Source organism: Acomys minous, assembly GCF_964271855.1.
Source record: "Acomys minous genome assembly, chromosome: 14".
Taxonomy (NCBI): domain Eukaryota; kingdom Metazoa; phylum Chordata; class Mammalia; order Rodentia; family Muridae; genus Acomys; species Acomys minous.
The window spans coordinates 96,249,087-96,262,755 of NC_140496.1; the positions used below are offsets into that span (position 1 = coordinate 96,249,087).

At 38.4% G+C, this 13,669-nt stretch overlaps 1 protein-coding gene across 9 annotated transcripts in view; it reads right to left on the minus strand.

Annotated features, from left to right (window-relative positions):
• The window catches only part of BMPR1B (bone morphogenetic protein receptor type 1B), a 331,935-nt gene that overhangs the window by 118,522 nt on the left and 199,744 nt on the right, over nucleotides 1–13,669 (minus strand). Inside the window, exon 1 of one of the 9 annotated variants that reach the window (XM_084756093.1) lies at nucleotides 12,550–12,562. The exons of the other annotated variants lie outside the window; for them this stretch is intronic. The gene's annotated coding sequence lies outside the window, so the exon portion shown is untranslated. Of the gene's footprint in view, nucleotides 1–12,549; nucleotides 12,563–13,669 lie in introns of those variants that run through there. 9 annotated transcript variants of the gene reach the window in all.

A 13,669-nucleotide genomic window follows, 5' to 3' on the forward strand; every position in this document is an offset into this window, starting at 1 on the left:
TGGTCCTCTGAGGGGAAAAAAGTGTCCACATCAATGTAAAAATAAGTTCCTTGTGGTTCAGAAACAAGGCAATAGGATAGAAGACCCAGGGCTCTGGACCATGCTCAGAAGAACTCTTTGGTTACATCAGCAGTAACTTTTCCCAGCATCCATTGCAGTCTAACTAGCACCTGGCCTTTTGACTTCACTTTCCTTTGAGTCACTCAGCACTTTAAAGTTCACTGTTACCAAGGAGAAGAAACACATGCACTGCTGAAAACAGAACCCTCACACATTTCTTCTTTTCATGTCCTTGTGCAGGTGTGGACATGGAGCTTGGGGAAGGACACAGAGAAGAGCAGCTGAGTTTTATAGTGCCAAAACAAAGTCCAACTTGATAGAGAAAATAAGTGACAAGTGTCTTCTATAGTTTTATCCAACGATTTAAACAAGAGGCTAAAGGACCAAAATAGGAAATAAATCCTTTTTCCTACTCATACTCATTTTGTGTCTCACGAAAACCAGTGGACCTCCCAAGAATTAAACACAGTCTTCAGTGGAAAATGAAAATCATTTTGAATCTGTGCCACCATCAGTTATTTACTAGAAAGGGTACTACATGTATGTTCCTACTGTGGGTAAGACGGCACACTTGCCATCAAAGGAAGATAAATACTTCGCTAAGCATTTTAATAGTGCATTAGTTTATTCAGTATAACTTCTGAATGTTTTAAATATGGTTTGTAGTTCTCCATGTACTCTTACTGTAGAGCTTGGAAAAGGTAAGCACAGGGCACATCACAAACTGCTTTGAGAGCGCATGCTATTTTCTTTCGTATGTGTGTGTGTGTGTGTGTGTATGTGTGTGTGAGTGTGTGTGTGTAACTGTCAGATAGTATGGATACCTCCCTAATGCTACTCCAATTCATCCAGTGCTAGTTTCTTAAAGCCTGCTTAGGATGCAGAGCCCGAAGCACAGCAGCCCTATTTATAATCTGCTACATCACAATCCTTCCAGCTATCTTACACTTTGAAAGGCTCTGTGATCCGTGAAGACTGCTGGAATGTCACGGTTCAATCATCTGGAAAATATCAGCTACCGAGTCAAGACTCTCCAAGCAGAAACGCATTTCCTTATGCAACACAGAAAATGCCATATCAAGTAATGCCGGTGCCGATAACATCAAAAAGATTTTAAGCCTGGTGGTGATAGCACATATCTCTAATCCCAGCACTTGGGTGGCAGCGGCAGGTGGATGGATCTGTGAGTTCAAGGGCAGCCTGGCCTCGATAGTGAGTTCCACGACAGCAAGGGTTACACAGAGAAACTCTGTCGCAAACAACAACAAACCCAAACAAACCAAGTTTTTAAATATCTGAGCATTCTCAAGGTACTTATAGCAGGGGTATGCATTTAATAGTTGGGGATTTTACGTTAAACCTGACTTTTTTTTTTTTTAATAAACAGCACAAAACACTGCCACTTACTTTTCTTTGGGTAGTATCCCATCTAGCTCATTTTCAAAAATGTCTACACAGCATCAAAGTGTGAATTATCATACTCTATCAGTCATATTTTCAACTTAAAATGTCCTGTTGAGAAAAACCTAGTTTAGCAAGAATTTTCTGAATAAAAGCAAGAAGAGAAAGCCTATTGCCATGACTTTGGTCAGTACTGTGATACCAGAACTGTAACACAGTACAACTTTTGAACCACTGAAACAAGTGTCAACAGAATGAAAAATTAAGTATCGTTGGGATTAAAAAAAACAACAACAACAACAAACCAAAAAAAACAATAAAAACAGTCTCCAGGATTGGAAAAAAATCCCTAAACATTCTGAGACACCCCTTGCAGGTACATGCACCACACTTTTAGAGTCGTTGCTCTGCATGCCTTCCCCGTCAGACTGAGGATCTCCAAGGAACAGATGGATACCTCTGCACAGTGTATAATCACCCTGCTCTTAGCAGGATGGCCACTGCAGTGTTCGATGGAAAGACAACATGGAAATGACATCATTTCAAACACACCATCAAACAGGAACCTGGGGGTCAACTATCCCTGTGACACCAAGGTACAAATATAACTTCATTTCTAAGTATTAATCTTCCTTACAGCAAATGCAGCAGCAAAAACGTTTCAAAGTTACCAATGCTGAAATGTGGAACCCAGTGGTATACTACAGCTGCTAATAATAATCTACATATGTAGTTTCATTTCTAAGAACTAATCATCCTTATAATAAGCAGAAAGGAGAAGGTATACTGCCTTTTAAATTTTGATTGAAAAACAAAAAAAAACAAAAAACAAAAAACCAACAACAACAACAACAAAAAACCCATAGTATATTCCTACATGAAACAGACAACTCAATCATACCCAAGCCTTTCTTGCTGGCCTCTCGTGTTACATACCCTGCAATATAAATTGAGGAATTCTGACTGTTTTGTTAGTTTAATATTAGTTGGATTTTGACATAATAAAATTGGCATAAATTCATCAATAACTGAAAATTTAAAATTGTTTCTTAAACAATGGTGACTGAATACCAGAAAAGCTTATCTTTCCTCAAACTTATTATTCCTTAATAGCTTTTACTTTAAATGTGTGGGTGGAATTTATCCCGTGTAACACAGCTAGTTAAAGATAGCTTAGTATATAATGAATCAACAGATACTTATACTAATTACAGAGTTTAAAAAGTATAAAGGATTGTCGCATTTTTATGGGGATGGCCAATATGCTTGATACTTACTTGTATTCTCAACTATTGCAGAATTACTTACTCATTCTTCAAACAAATAATAATTTAGTACTTACAGTTTGCCAGGTACTACTCTGAGAATCATGCATATTGTCAAAATCAAGATAGTAACCTGCCTTATGTTACCATAGTTTTTCTTAACTGCAGAAAGGTAACAGCAGGAGTCTAAAAACACTATGCAACAAAACACTATGCCAATAAGCCATTACTTATCAAACATGTCACCTGAGTCTGGTGAGACATCTCCATCTGAGGCTTAGAAAGTATCTGATATGACATTCAATGCTGAAGTCAAAGACAGTAGTTTCCACAAAGGCAGGAATATAACCACAAACACAAAGCAAAGAGTACAGCATAAAATAAATGCAACACACATCTCGACTCAAATGCACGGTGAAGACTCCAAACAGAACCTTCTATTCCATTTCTTCTTTGTCCTCTCTGTCTCTTGTATTTCACACACCAATTGTACTACTCTGCAAGTGAGCATGCCCTAATCTCCCTTTACCATCTTCAAGAACGCTGTGTGCCTCTATAAAAAGAGCGTGTAAGACCTGAGAACCAGGCAGTCTCAGTACCTGTTTCCTCATGCAACTTAGCACAAAGAGCTGGCCTGGAAAGCTTCTCTGCATGGGGTGGGCTCTCATCTGTGAAGCTTACTCATGTGGGTCTCTCAGTACTCACCCTTACCTGTAAGTCAGCCAAGGGAGCAAACGTCCATGTTCTCTCAAAGGAAAATCAGATAAAAATCATTTTTATCCAAAATAAAATCAGCTGGAGGAAATATACAGGGAATTGGCCTCTCAGGGCTCAAACAAAAAAAATTAACTATAAAAACAAAAATCTTCTTTTACATAATTGAATTAGACAGATATACAGTAACTGTTTGGGAGAAAATAATCTTTGAAATTTAGTTATTAGGTCTGCTTCTCTGCCTTGTATGTCCTACTAACTCACTTTGAACACCACACAAAGTTTTGTTTATTTGACATCATTACATAATTTAGCACAAGACAAAAACATTTAAAAAAAACAATAGTATTACATATACTGAAACATTACTTTTAAGCTCTTTAAAATCATTTTAAATTCCCAGACCCCAAGAGCTTTGTCAAAACTGCTTTCTTCTCCTATCTGATAAAATATCTACCTCTTTCCATGGGAAAGGGTTACCGACTCAAACCATGTTAATTATTAAGAAACTCTTCTCAGAGATTTTATTCCTTCCTCCAAGGAGTGTTTCATTACAGCATTTCTGTATAAATACTTATAACCCTGTCTGAGTTATAAAAGTCTATATTTAAGAAATAGTAAATGAAAGACAGATGTTTAAGACATCAGGTTCACAATGAAGCTGTAAATACTGCTAGCTATATAAATTTTGTGATTAAATTTAGTCTATTTATGCAATAAGGGTATTTACACAGCTGGCAATGCACCAAAAACAACTCTGAGTACGCCAATCTTAATTCCAAATCAATATTAATTATAAGCAGCATAGGTGCAGTTATATCAAAGTTCATAAAGGTTAGGTGAAGTATGCATGTTTAAGAAGAGAAATGACTCATTTGAATACATGCCAATCACTCTCTCCTGAACTAGCCCCATTGTAACTTGCTGATATAATTCACCTGTGAACTTGGACAAATTACTACCTCACCTTCTCAGTTTTCCTAAGACATAGACATCTCTGACAATCCTAAGGTTGGAAGCATTTTTATGCATTCAGACACAGACTTCATTCTTTGGTTGCTTAGTTCAGTTGTCAAAGATATTCAATGGATCAGATGTCCAAATCTTGTCATGGAACTACACAACTCAGTGTACTGAGAAGAAGGAAAACACTAACAACTTAAAAGACGTCTTTAAATCGTTAATAGACTGGATTCTAGGAAGATTGTCTTAGGATAGAGAATCAACACATTAAATTCATGGCTAAATACACTGATATTTTTTCTGACTCCTCTATGTAATGTATCCATCACTATCCTAAGCATAAAAGGTGAGGTGGGGCAGCAAAGTTGTGACTCATCATCTCTTCTTCTTCTTCTTCTTCTTCTTGGCAACTTTAATCTGGTCTCTCATCGTAACAATAACTCCAGTTAAGATGATAATGGGGCGGGGGCTGCAGACATGGCTCAGTGGTCAAGAGCACTGGATGTTCTTCTAGAGACCGGGGTTCAATTCTCAACATCCACATGACATCTCACAGCTATCTGGAACTGTAGTTCTAGGAGATCTGACACCCTGGCACACACATGCATGCACGCAAAACACCAATGCATGTGAAATAAAATAAATAAATGTTTTAAACTTAATAAAAGAAAAATTCATAATGTGGCCAATTGCTTAAAAACTGGCCATTGAAATGGAAGGAAAGTTCAGGAACATCATACAGCTGTGTGGTAGGCTACTGGGGAGGAATAAAAGAAAGAGAGCAAATGTCTGGTGTAATTCATGACTTCTACACTTGTCTCTACAAATGAAATAAGCTTCTATTTTATCCTTCGATCACTTCTGCTTTGTTTTACTCCCATGTAAATGTAAATTACTACATAACAGGATGTGCATCTGTATGATATGAAAAGTCAAAAACAGACATTATGTCCTGCCGCTTCATGAGAGTGATCTGGACAATGAGATAATTTATTAAATAGTTTGATCTGCATGGTGGTCATCTTAGCTATTATTGAACACTGGGTGGAATTCTTTGAATTAAAACTTAGGTAAATCGTACCCATACTTTGGATTAAAGGGTGACTGAACTCTGATTTTGTAACAATATTCTTCCCAATTTCTGGAGCTTGAAGTGCTATTCCAGGAAAGGAGGCAAACAAAGCTTCGTGTGAACCAAGCCACTTCCCAAGGAGCAGAGGTTCTTGCTTTGAAGATCAACCAGTACTGGGCTTAAGAAAAAAAAAATCAGCATCAATGTTTCCAAGTACAAAGGGCATCAAAACATTAAAGGGAGCCAGCTCTTTGTGGGCAATTGGGTATACACACCAGTTACATTATTACATATGGATAAACACACTTTTGATATTTTTAAAAAAGGGAGTCAAAACAGCCTTTAACATTTACATGCCCACATGAGGTGATTTCAGCCAGTGATGGACACAAGAGATGGTATTCCCGCCAGTTACAGCCCTTCAGGAAAGCAAGCTTACACTGTGCAAATGTGTTCTGTCCTGTTTGTGCAATGGCAAGTCATCCATGTGTGCACATCTGAGAATACACCTTATCCCTAAGTGACCACACTGTAGCCAACTTGTTGACAGAGAAATAGTCGTTTATCAACCTAAGAACACTTAGCAACGTAGCTTGGGTCCATCATGGAGTCCTGGTGTAGCACAAAGTTGCATTTTAGACAACTGTTCTGGCTATTGTCTAGAAAAGCAAGCCAGTGGTGGTATCAGATGTCAACAATCTCATCACTTGGGAGGCCCATACATTAATACTACCCTCTAGATGACTAGTGGAAGTCAAACTGATCCATAGAATAGTTCTTAACTCTATAGCACAATCAACCATGAAAAAATTTCAGGTGTAAAAAAAATTAATTAAATTTTAAAAAAGAAAAAAATAAAATAAAAAAATAAAAAATTCAGTTGTATGGCATATGTGCATATAAAAAAGAAAGAAAGAAAGAAAGAGAGAGAGACCAGAGGGAAGGAAGGGAAAAAAGGATGAAAGGAGGGAAGGAAGGAGAAAGAAGCAGACAGGATGAGATTGAGATTCTGTGAATAACTGATTATTGTCTTATGGGCTGAGGCTGCAAATGAATTGCAAAGAATTTTTAAAGCTCCGTTTTCAAGGTGGAAATAAGAACTTTATAATAGAACTTTCTCTTGAAGATGGAGACAGGCTTGGCAAACTGTGCCCATCACAGGACTAGAGTCTCGGACAGTAACGTTTCTGTCCATTAAAACTTGATAAATGTCCAGGCAACCCTCTTGGTCTATCAACTTCGCTGGCCGAGATGAGAGAAGAGTTACAGCTAGAAGTCGGGGTTCTATTATAGTGGAGATCCTCAAAACAAAAGTGAGTCACAGCGGGAAAACATGTGTGCCCTTTTCACTTTTCAGAACTGTGCATTGTCAGGTCACAAACCTGACAGAAGAGTGATGGGTACTGGATCCCTAATGGTTCCCAGTCCACAAGGTTTTTACCAGCAGTGGTAAAAACTTGAGCATGTTGGTTAACTGCAATGATTCCAAGTACCACCACCTTCCAGTGTCAGGATTCTGCCTAGGAGCAGGAAAGCTCCAAAGATGGAGGGCACTGAAGAACATGGGGCCAGGGTGAACAAAGGGAGCCTAGGAGGCCAGTGCTGGCTCCCAGGGGTGGCCTGGCTGTATCTGAAGAGATATGGAGGTAGGAATCCCCCTGAAAATTCCCAGGAACGGTGTGGGGAAAAGGAAACAAGAAAAGGCAGACTCAAGAGTCCAGCAGCTGGACTCCTGAGAGCTTAAGAGCTCAAGAAATCTGAGTCCATGAAGAATAAAAAGCTAGCGAGGCACTGGCAGAATCTTACCACACTACTACAAGAACAAATTTAGGGCATGCTAAGAAAGCAATACTAATGAGCAAAATAAAAATGGATCTTAGAGACAGCTGACAAAGGGGCCAAGTTACACAGAAACTACAAGACTTCAACTTACAAGTACCCGTTCAAAAACAAGGAGCATATTGATATGTGGAAATGTTAAGTCCTTTGGAGAAAGATGGAGTTAAAATATCTTGTCTTTTATTTGCACTCAGGGCTCACTGGACTTCATGGATGTCCTAGTTGCCTAGTGATGGCCTGTATGAGTGAGGCATCACAATTGAAGCAGACAGCACAATTATCACAGATGGATGAAGTAGACAGGACTAAAGGGAAATCAAGATTTTTGATACAGTTCATATGAGTATGCATCTCACTATCCGTACTTTACTTCTCCCTCTCCCCAGAGTTGGAGGTCTTCAGGAGTTTCTTCGAATGGCCCTGTGTTCTATATAAACTCTTTACCTACATACTAGCACAGCTTATGCAAATATCTAAGAAAGTATTAATTCTACCTTACATTCTAATTAAAATCTCTATGTGACAGCTCTGTGGCTCTCAAAGCAGACTCTCCCCAGCTCCCCAAGCTCTGTACAACCTTTCTTCCCCTAGAATCACAACATTCTCTTCTCCACTTGCGGCAACAGTATTAGGCAACATTCTCAGAACTATATTTAATGGTTTGCATTGGTTGCTCATTATTTCTGCTACTATATCTTAACATAATTGAATATGTACAACTTACTCACAGTTTCATGTATTATAAATAAGATACCCAATTTTAAAACCAAGTTGTCAGGTCCAAACACATGGAATTTTTAACTACCTCACCCCTTGTACTATAACTTCCTCATGCATGTGGTGCATACACATGTTCACCTCAAAGTACATGGGTCAGCAAAGTGAAAAGAAGTAGTGTGAAAACGATTTTATAATGACAAACATTGCAAAGAATCTACAACTTATAATCATCTTAAATTATTTCATCTAAATACAGGACCAAAGCAATCATGGAAAAAAAATCAATGGACCATTTCTTCATTGTAATCTTTATTTTTATTTCTTCCATACCTAAGTCATTTCCAAAAAGGGCACAAGGTTATTGGACGGGAAGCAAAAATAAAATTCATTGTTAATGTGATTTCCTGCCTCATATCATTTCAAAGACAGTTCCTGGAAAGCAGAGCAAGGTAAAGGTTAAACTCTACACAGGAAACCTCAGTTCTGAATCACCAAATCCCTCTAATTTTAGAGTGATCTGCTGTAAGAACTGACACAATACAAGTGTGATATAATTAATGTAAAAGACCAATAGAGTCTAAATGTAATGTTTAAAGCAAAATCCTTGCACAGAAGACGAGGATTTGAATTCTCTCAGAAACACAGAATTATCTTCAAGAACATGTTTTCCTGACCATTTTTGTCTGTCTGTACAAGCACTGAGAAAGTTGTCAAAGTAGCCAAGTGTTGAATAAAATAAGACTACTCTACCTAAATGAGGATTGACCCTTTCTGTGGTGACTAGAGACAGGGCTTTGTTGCTATAAAGAACAGAGCTGGAATGTGTGGTTTGAGCAGGTGCCTCACCTGGAAGCCTTCTGTACTGCTGTTTGACTTCTCCTTTTAAAGATGTGGAAGAGTAGGAAAGCCTAATGTTTATTTCAAATTAAGTAACACATCAAATGAAATGGTGTCTGCAGTCAGAAAGAACTTGATTTCATTCTTACCCCCATATACTTTCCAAACTGTATAACTTAAGCCCTGCTGTTTTCCCTTCTTGGATTTCTATTTACTCATCTTTAAAATGGAACTTACAAAGACCTTTCTATATAATTAATACTTATGTATAATTGGTAAATGAAACTATTGCCCTATATAGAAATATCTATGGCATAGCATTGATCAAACTGCTATTCATTACAAAATGAAAGAGTAAACAGCTATCATGCACTGTGAAAGATAGTAATTGTACTATAAACTCTTATGATAAAAGTTTTTCTGACTTCCATATATTTAATATTCAATGGTAAAAATTAAAAAGAGTTTCCTCAAATTGCATAAAAGTACAGATTTCTGATACAAGGAGGGAGGACATTGAAGGTGAAAGACAAAGTTAAATTTAAACAAGTTAGGGAACTAGAGACATGGCTAGGTTGGTAGAGTGCTTGTATGACATGTACAGGACTCTAAACCCAACATAGTATAAACCATCACAGCAGTGTATGCTTGCAGTCCCAGAGTACAGGAAATGAAAGCAGGAACATCATGAGTTTCAGACCATCATTACTATAGGGAGTTTTATATCAGCCCAGGCTACATGAAATCCCATTCTCAAATAGAATAAAATAAAATAAAATAATGAGATGAAAGAAAAAAGAAAAAAAACTTTTAAAAAATGATTAAAAAAAAAGATTAAGTAACAACTTGGTATCACAGCTAATTTGCAGTACAACAGACATTCAAGACTAAGAAGAAAAAAAAAACACTGGAAAGAAAGGGGGAGTGAAGAACTAATAAAGAAAGAATAATAAGGAAGTGGGAAAGACCGGAGAGAGAAAGGAGACCGACTGGCAGCCGACGCGGGACTCAGAGCCGGCCACCGGCTAAGCCCAAATCAAACTGTCTAAAGAAGTGCCCAAATATGTAAGCCATGTCAGCATTACAGCGAAGAAGAAAAATGTTCAACTGACCAGCTGTGTGCTCTACATGCATTCAGAAGTATTTGTGAATCAGCGTTTGATCTCGTATAAGCTTTCTGGCTATGGGCATCAATTACCACCAGTAATAAAGTTATCAAACAGGAAAATGTCTCACAGGACTTAACTTATTAAAACCTAGCCAAGTTCGTAATTGATTTACTATCCAGGCAAGCGCTTATAGTCTTAAGAAACTGAAATCATGTCACTATCAAGATCCCATTTCCTTTCTACCAGGTGAACATGAGGTTAAAAAGCTACAAATACGCCACAGAGGCAATTGCCCCTACACGTGCAAAACTTACATTGCCTTTGAACTTTGCATTCTGACACAACAGGCTGCAACAGAATTGTGGGGGTTCGTGGGTGGCACGAGGGAAGCAAAGGCACTCTAAATAATCACGTGTTCCACAGACAATTCCAAAGACCTGCATGCAGGGTCTCCAACACCACCAGCCCTGACCCACACACATACCACTGGGCTTACAGACACGCACTTCATAGTAGCTATTATTCATGCATAATTTCTCACACAGATAATATTTCTGTAAAGTCTGCTTCAACATAGCATTATGCATATTCTCCGGTTTACAGAATTTTCAAGAGTCATGCCAGTATAACCACTGCAACATGCTGTGACGCTTAACTCTCATTTAACAAAAAACATATTTTTAGTCCATACTTATAAAAATGTAAATGCAATACAAATTGAAAGGTAGCCCACAGATTTAAAGTTGTGCTATAGGATCATGAACCAAAGATGGCCTCACAAAGAGAGTACAAATGGGTAATGATCCAACACAAATACAAAAAACAAACAAACATACAAACAAAACCTTGATCAAGAAAGCACAGCGGCTGTGAACAAATTCAACCAACATTACTATTTCTGGATATAAAAGGCTTTCTATGCTTCAATGGAGATAAAGAAAATTCTAATTACTTCTGAAAACAAAGATATTCTAGGAAATGTTTTTATTTCAAAACAGACAAAACTAAATTTTTAAAGTAATAAAGAGCACATGGATGCAGTTGCTAAGAAAGAGTCTTCAAAGATCAGTTAGAGTCAGGATTATCTGATTTCATCTGGAAAAAAAAAAGGACTTCTGTAAACAAAAAGAGAGAAATAAAACCTTTGCAAAAAGCATAAATAGATACTTAAAGAAAACTGTAATTACTAATAATCTCCTCAAGTTCAAGTTCAATAGTAATGAAGATATAAATCAAAATAAATGTAACTTTTATTGGTACAGATTTTTTAAAAGATTTATAAGTACGTTCAGGGAAAGAATTTTTAAAAGTGGCTAATTCAAACCCAGAGCAAAAGGCAGGCACCCAGCGGAATGTGCTTCCTCAAAGGCCATGGAGCTGTCATCAGTAATCTGAAAGGTACAGATTCAAAGGTCACTTTGATTCTGGTAAGGAAAGGACAACTGCAGAATGCATCCTCACAGGCTGAGGTTGGGCTTAACCTTCAGTTAGTCAGGAGACAACTTCTCCACAGGTGAGTTCAACAAAAGAAACTTGTAAGGCCAGCACTTGGGAGACTGAGGTAAGAAGATAGCAATGTGAAGGTGGCAACTACACAGAGAAGTTCTTGATAGTGAGACCCTATTGCCTAAGACACCATATTAGTTGGGTCATAGAACATGGTGAAATCAAGCTGGGAACAATCTGAATGCTTTATCCCTAGCAGTTAGTTTTCATTGTGCTTGAGGGTGAAAGGCAAGCCACTGGCAGAGAAAAGTAACCACTAATCTTGAACCCTGCAGGCTGGAACAATGACAGGCCAACAAGATGTGCCCACTTAGGCGACAGAAGTAACATGAGCATCGGGTGAGTAGCCAGCCCTTCTCTGATTGGACTCCAGTTCTGCCAGTCAAGATAAAAGTCATACCTGGCATCAATATTAGGGTAGAAACCTACAGCTTAACAGGTCATAGGATCCAGGGGGAAAACTTGTGAAATTAAGATGACTTATTGTCGTGCCCAGAGACCAGTGAATTGTTCATCCTACATCTGGGAAGCTTCTATTTACGGTGGAAAGTGACAAAAACTGTGACCTATGACTGTCCAAGGTTTAAGTGACTGCAGAAGGCTCAGACATTAAAGACTATATAAGCCTTATCCTTTCTCCCAAGACTCAGAGAAAGTAAGAGAGTAAGAGCCGAAGTTGTGGATGACAACCAAGAAATATTATCTTCTAGGGCAGAGAATGGCAACTGCACATTTGAACTCACAGAGATTTTGATAGCACGCAGATAACCTGTGCAAGCCCAAGCCAGACCCAGTCCTAGCATGGAGAGAAGACCTGGGCACAGAATCCTAGCCCAAATTTGATCTACTGGCAGTTATTAGCTTCTGGGAGAGGGAGCCAAGAGTTTTCTTGAAGAGTGTAAGGCCCTGGTAAGTCAGCCACTCTCGAGCAAAAGAATGAGTAGGGAAGGCTGGGTGTTGAAGAAGAGGTGGTGGAGCAGGTAAACACGATCAGACTCTCAAAGAACTAATAAAAAGAAAAATTCATTCACTTTTGATACCTTTCCTTTTTTGTAATACCAACCTCCTCCTACCCCCTTCCGATACCCTCGGAGACACTCTCAACTTCAGCCTTTCTTTTAGTAGTAGTCGTACTCCTTGTCTTCGTCTCCACTTGGTAGAGTTCAGTCAGTGCTAATGACAAGAAAATAGGTCTTGAGCCACATACTGGGGCATGAGTAACCTACCTGTGTTCACATCCCCAAAGACAAATATCTCTCCCTCCCTCAGCACCCATCAACTTCCAAAATCCCACATTCAGGCATTCATGTTCTCCTTTGTCATCTGTGCTGGGATTTTGACTGGCTTGATCTTGTACAGGTCTTGTGCAAACAACCAGAGGCGCAACGAGATAAAGCTTTGCATCCTATCCTCCGGCTCTTACATTCTCTCTACTACTCCTCACTACCGTTCCTGGAGCCACGGGTGGGGAAAGTTGATCCAGATGACCCACTTGCAGGTGAGCACTCAGAGTTATTTATTTTCATAATAAGTGCATTTTATTTCTTGAGTGACTGAAGAAAATCACATTCTTATGCCTGTATCATAAAAGCATTTCCCCTATTACTTTCTGAGTTTCAGGTCTTACACTGATCCACTTGGAGTTAATTTCTGTATTGGGAGAGAGACACAGACTAGTTTCAGTTTTGTTCTGTATATGGGTATCCAGTCTTGGCTAGGACCATTTGCTGAAGAGACAATCTTTCCTCTATTGTGTATTTTTTAGCATCTTTGTGGAAAACAGAGGAGCTTAACTGTGTGAGTTTCTTCTGGTTCTTGTATCCTATTGTTCAAGATAGTTGTTTTGTGCCTGTAACATGTTGGTTTTGTTACTAAAGCCCTGCTTATGACTTGAAATCAGGCATAGTGCTATCCAGGGTCTTTTGTGGTATATGAAGTTTAAGGTTGTTTTTTGTTTTTCTGTGTGTATGAAGAACATCACTGAGATTTTGATGGAGATTTCTCTGAATCTGTATTTTCAGTGCTTTAGGAAAATCATAATTTTCACAGCAGTGACTCTTCTAATCCTAAAGCACGAGAGGTCTCTCTCCCTTCTATTATCTTCTTCAAATTCTTTGGTGGTTCAGAGTCTTCACTGTACAGGATGATCACATGTTTGGCTAGGTTTATTTTATGGTATTCTA